This window comes from Saimiri boliviensis, chromosome 3, assembly GCF_048565385.1.
Source record: "Saimiri boliviensis isolate mSaiBol1 chromosome 3, mSaiBol1.pri, whole genome shotgun sequence".
NCBI classification, from domain to species: domain Eukaryota; kingdom Metazoa; phylum Chordata; class Mammalia; order Primates; family Cebidae; genus Saimiri; species Saimiri boliviensis.
The window spans coordinates 130,249,613-130,255,976 of NC_133451.1; the positions used below are offsets into that span (position 1 = coordinate 130,249,613).

Here is a 6,364-nt window from a genome sequence, read left to right on the forward strand (position 1 = left end):
TCTTCACAGAGTTTTCCACGTCTGGGCTCTACTAAGGGACCTCAGGCAAACAGTTTCTGTCTGAGGATGACTCCACCCAGACTTCACTGACAGGACCAACAGCAACTGCGTATCCTAAAAGCAGCCATCCATTAGCTGGTATTACCCAATGGAAAAAAGTGGAGGGATCCTTCTAAACAGGATGGTTATCAGCTGAACCAATCAGATTCCATCTCTACACCATTTAATCTGGGAGCAAGTAAAGATTTGGAAAGCAGAGAGGAGCAAGCTCAAATAGCACAGCTAATTCATGTTAGTGGAAAATCCCTGAAATGAAGATCAAACTCTTCTGAGAAGTAGGCTCCACATGACCAAGCTCTTCCATAATTCCCTGACTTCCTGAATCTGGAGAGTTCAGCATTCCCTTAGTGTGCACTCTTTAAATCACCTCAGGCCAAGGTCAACTTCCCAGGGAAATGTGTTATGTAGCAGAGATTTGTTTATAAGAAATTTATTGGAAAGTATGATAGGAAACAACACCTTTAAAGAGTGAGATATCAGGGTTCGGCTGAGCAAGAACTCAAATTTTAATATAGTTATATCAGAAGCCTCTGGTATCCTATGAAGAGTTCTGGAGCTGGGATAGCCCTTCAGGGTTGGCCTGCAACAGAAGCAACAGAGCCTAGCTAGATCTATATGCCCACAACATAGGCCAGGCATTAGGCAAAAGTTCTCCCAGACATGGCAAGTAGCTTGGATTAGAGACCTTCTACTAGCAAGGAAAATTCCCAGAGAGAGGCACAGCTATGAGCCATCAGCAACCAATATAGTCCTTGCAGCTACGGAATGAGTGCCTCTGTCCTGAAAGGTATAGCTAGGAAGTTCACCACAGCATCCACTAAAGCCCGCCCTTTGCACAATTTAGATCTGCCTGCATCATATGGTAAGTTCACCACCCCTTTCTCCCATCTACCAGCCTACACAGGAAGAAGTCCTTCAAAATTTTAGTTGGTCTTCTGGAGAAACTTACAAAAGAACAAATTACAACAAACACTGCAGCTAGTATTGAGACCATAACTGGTATTCTTCTTCTTCCTTATCTACTATGCATCTCACAACTATGTAGTCAAAATAGCCTACCTCTGGCAGCCCAGCCCCTCATCCCTGAGGAATCTGAGCCCTTACACACGAGGCACCTTTCAGTAGGTAATTGCTGTACTTGGACATTTATCATTAAAACTGACGAGGGAAGTATCAAGAGATGCCACAGCTGACCATCTGAATGTTAAATATGTTCTCCTCCGCTGCTATCATGTAGCTGCCACTCTACCTCATCTTAGTGACCAAAGTTAACTTTCTTGCCAATATTATGACTCCTCTCCTTGTATACTAGTCTCTAAACACAAGAAATCCAAAGTGACTAGATGGTATCCATAGCTGAAAGTTTAAAGGAGTTATTTCTGTATTTCCTGATGGAAATGTTCAGTACCTAAAATTGCAAGAACAGGAAGTACAAACTATACAAGTGGATCACTGAAAGTTATTATAAACAGGCCACTTCTAATTCACAAATCACTTGCTATCTTATGGCATATAATGTATACTGGAGAACAGTGCCTTACCCTCAAAGGGTTTCATCTTCAAGCTGGCACCTCAGATGAACCTTCAAAGTTCATTCCATCACTCTATTGGGCAGGATATTCTATGTGGCATGCTATGTCAAAGGAAAATAGTGTCCTGTGGTCATGTGCCCACTGCCTTCCTCCTTTACCATAAAGTGGGTCCTTAGGTCTCAAGTGATATGATACAGAGCACCATGCTGGTAGATCAAACATTGTATAAGCCTTCAGGCAGTGAGGACTTCAAACAAGAAAAGCAAGTCCATATTTAGAACATGTCATCTCAAAAAAAAAAAAAGAAGAAGAAGAAAAACATGTGTCATCTCATCATCTTCAGTTAAGATGAACAGTTGTCTCTTCCATGCTGGAAAGAGTTCAGTGTAACTGACCTGCTACCAAAAGATTTATTGTTCTCGTAAATAGTGAGCACAGCCGGGCAACATGGATCATCCCAGCACTTTGGGAGGCTGAGGCAGGCGGATCACTTGAGGTCAGGAGTTTGAGAACAGCCTGTCCAACATGGTGAAACCCTATCTCTACTTAAAAAAAAAAAAAAAAAAAAAAAAAAAATAGCTGGGCTGGTCGCCTGTAATCCCAGCTACTCAGGAGGCTGAGGCATGAAAATCACTTGAACCCGAGAGGTGGAGGTTGCAGTGAGGTGAGATCACAACCATTACACTCCAGCCTGGGCAACAGGAGTAAAACTCCATCTCAAAAAATAAGAGAGAGAGAGAGAGAGAGAAACAGAGAGAGAGAGAGAGAGAGAGAGAGAGAGCGCGCTATACTGGGGGCTAAGTGTTTATTTCTGTGGCTGACATATCAGACATTGAGCACCAACAGTAGCTAGAACAACCTCTGTGAGTGGCAGCCCAGGCCTTGGGGTGCAAGCATAGCCTTCACCGTGTAATAAAGGCTATTCTATTGTGCCTTCTGTGGAATAAGGAATAACAGAGGCTGGCTGACATTGACTGTCAGGCCATTCTGTCTACTTGATTGTTACTATCTCTTCCATAGTGGATGTTCTGCAGTGAGCATTAGCAGAGACACAACAGTCTTTATACTTTGTGCCTACTTCCACATGCTCAAATCTCCTTGTTCCTGATTTTCCAATCTTTCTTGTTTACAGCACCTGCTTAAATCACAAGCCATTCACCATTACCCAGGAATCTAGATATATCTTTACTGGAGGTGTGACACAAGTGTTAATCACTGTGGATATTTACTTTTATTGCTATTTGGAGAGCCTCACCTGAGTGGTGTGGTCATGAAGCAGCAATCTACTCTCAGTTTGCATCCATGTACTAAATTAGTTTATTCATAAACTGAGTTAGGCCTTTTTCTTCCTCAATTAACTGGTCATAAAAGATCCTCAGGGAGCTGAGGAAGTAATGCTGGTGCAAGAGTGGTGACACTGACACGGGGCTCTTAGGTTGACTTGTGCCTTCTAGACTGACTCACGACATAATTAAAGTGTACTGCTTCCATCTTTTGACAAACTGTTGTTGATCTTGTCCAGCAATGACTTGGATCTGACCAAACCCAGTCCATAATGGGTGGTGCTGACACAGGTTCAGAAACTCCATCTCTACCAAGGCCCAGTAGAATGCCAGGAGCTATTATGGAGTAACACATGATTCTCTGCTACAGATATGCATCCCTTCAGAGTCGTCCCAAATAGAGGCCAAGTAGCCAGACATTTTTGCCTCCATATCAAACAGCTAAAAGATAGAGGGAGGAGATGCAATCTTGAATGCTGCAGCTCCCTTCTGCTGAGGGCAATTCCTGTAGATGGCCTCAGTTTGAATCGTGGGTAGCCAACACTCCCAGCAGCTAGGGGAATGTGACTCTCAGTGCAACATAGGGCGATGTGTGTGGCACACCATAGCATCCACCACAAGTAGCTTGAGTCAGACCACTTTCTTGCTACAAAACTAGCCTAAAACCACAATGTAGAATTTACTGTTTGCATTTGAGAGGTGCATCGAGAAAACAACACACTCATGATCACCCCCAAATAAAAGTTTGCCAGTTCAGAGAGAAAACGAGTAGATTTTGTAAGCCACTGTTTAATGAATTAATCAACAATCTTGAATTTCTCTAGCATAAGGTACATACAGAGAATTAAAGCAGTAGTAAGACAGCCTGAATCTGGTATTGTGACCTTTTAGAGTTAGTGGTAGAAACAGTATTATTTTTATAACTAGTTACACTTCTTTCTATAGGCCTGTTCTTGAAATTTATCCTGATGTCTAGGAATTCATACTTAAAATGTTTTCCTACAGACAATTCCAACTTAAAGCAAATTCTATTTCAAAGTTTCATTTGCAACTCAACACTCTACAGAGGCAACACTATGGCTAGCGTTCAGGGCCCTGAGGCCAGTTCACTAAAGCCTAATACTAAAAAAGAATTACAAAACAATAAACCACTATCTACAATGAAATTAATTAAGTATTTTAAACAGAATGACTGAAGGGCCTGGAAGCAGTAAGACACAGACACATTTTCTGAGTTATAAGAAAGAAAGGCGGGGTGTAATATAGGAAAAATTATCTTAACTCCCATCTTACCCTGTCCTCAATTTTGGGCATAGCCATTTTATTTGACGGTTCTTGACGTTCCCTTGAGCACTTTATACAGCCTTCTAATGGCATTTACCTCAATATTTTAACACCTTATTTAAATGTCTGCCTTTTTATGCACTCAGTACCTAGCATCTTTCTAAAGCATTTTATGTATTAAATATACCCCTGATAAAAGAATGAGTGAATAAATTAAGACATCAATAAAAAGAGCTCATTACCCTGGAGAAACTACCCTGGTCCTCTTGGCACTTCAGAAATGGCACCTAGAATTTCATCAATGTCTTCCTGGGAATGAAAAATTGAAAGCTGACAAACCGCATTTTTTTCCGGAACCACTTATTAACTTGAATTTTCTACAGGGCTATTTCGCTTCTTCTCTGAGTTTATGTCAGACACAAGGATGGCAGCCCAAGGACCAGTGAGAATCCCACCACTGTCCCTCCTGCTGCCAAGACAGTAGCAGTGTAAAAACAGCAATTCTAGAAATCTAAGAGCTGAGATTTTTCACAATGAACCATTTTCCTGGTAGAAGTCCACGTTTTTAAGCTTTACCAGTTCCCAGCCCCATTCTGATGATACATATAAAGTGCATGCCATTGCAGCTATAATGAGTTTGGGTTCAAGGTGAAACCTTTAAAGGACAATCTAAAACCACATTTGTATTATTTCAACATATATATGGTCCTTATTCTTCTATCCCAAAACTCAGCTGGAGTTGCCTCTCTTAAAATTCAAACAAGTGTAGTCTAAACTCCTACACAATTTCCTTCCCTACTCCCAGAGGAAATTTTCTGTCCCTCCCAATTGCACTTGAAATTGCACTTGAAATTCTTTAGAAAGAAGGAGAAGAGCACTTCTATTTACAAATATTATATTCTCTTACTTGATTCTGGCTTCAAGTTCTTTTGAACTCCATAAGCTGGGTTGAGGGATCCTTTCATTTTATACTTCACATGATTCCAACCACCAATCCTTCCCCACATGAAGTACCAGCAAGCTGAAGACTGGGCATAGGTCAGACCTCTGCTCTATTTTGGGAAGGGACAGAACTATGTTGCAGTGTCCAGCAAACTAAATTAAAAACTGGATATAAGATGCCCACACTAAGACTCTACTTTCAGGAATCATTTCTATAGTTCATTCCTAGAGAAGTTTCTCTGAAAGTGTAGACCAGCAGTCCCCAGTCCCTGGGCAGCTGAACAGTACACGTCAGTGGCCTGTTAGGAACCAGGCCACCCAGCAGGGCGTGAGTGGCAGGTGAGCCAGCATTACCGCCTGAGCCCTACCTCCTTCCAGATCAGCTGCAGCATTAGATTCTCATAAGAGTGTAAACTGTATTGTGAACTGTGCATGCCAGGGATTTAGGTTGCATGTTCCTTATGAGAATCTAATGCCTCATGATCTGAGGTGGAACAGTTTCATCCTAAAACCAGCCCCTGAACTCGACCTGTGGAAAAACTGTCTTCCATGAAAACAGTCCCTGGTCCCAAAAAGGTTGGGGATCTCTGAAGAGCACTGGAAACCAGGAGGAGGAGTGAGGAGGAGGCACAGGGCTCTCTCGTGAGTGCCAGGCCAGTTCTTGGTGTTGCTTTGCTGCAGGTGCCATTTGGCATTGAGGATTAATTTTCTCTTCCTCCAGGAAAGTAAGCAGGAGAGGGCACAGTCTGAGTGGTTCCCTATACCCAAAGGATAATAAATCATTCTATTATAAAGGTACATCCACACACATGTATATTGTGGCACTGTTCACAATAGCAAAGACTTGGAACCAACCGAAATGCCCATCAGTGATATACTGGATAAACAAAATGTGGCACATATACACCATGGAATACTATGCAGCCATAAAAAAGGATGAGTTCATGTCCTTTGCAGGGACATGGATAAAGCTGGAAACCATCATTCTCAAAAAACTGACATAAGAGTAGAAAACCAAACAATGCATGTTCTCACTCATAAGTGGGTGTTGAACAATGAGAACACATGGACACAGGGAGGGGAACATCACACATTGGGGCCTGTCAGGGATGGGGCACTAGGGGAGGGATAGGAGGGGGTCGGGGGACTAGTGGAGGGATAGCAGGGGGTGGGGGAATAGGGGAGGGATAGAAGGGGACAGGGGAATAAGGGAGGTATAGCATTAGGAGAAATACCTAATGTAAATGATGGGGTGATGGATAC

At 42.4% G+C, this 6,364-nt stretch overlaps 2 pseudogenes; both read left to right on the forward strand.

Annotated features, from left to right (window-relative positions):
- The first annotated feature begins 5,288 nt into the window (after positions 1 to 5,288).
- LOC120367817 (small nucleolar RNA U3) lies at positions 5,289 to 5,375 on the forward strand (annotated as a pseudogene).
- Positions 5,376 to 5,664: 289 nt separating this feature from the next.
- On the forward strand, positions 5,665 to 5,856 carry LOC120367818 (small nucleolar RNA U3; annotated as a pseudogene).
- Positions 5,857 to 6,364: the final 508 nt, after the last annotated feature.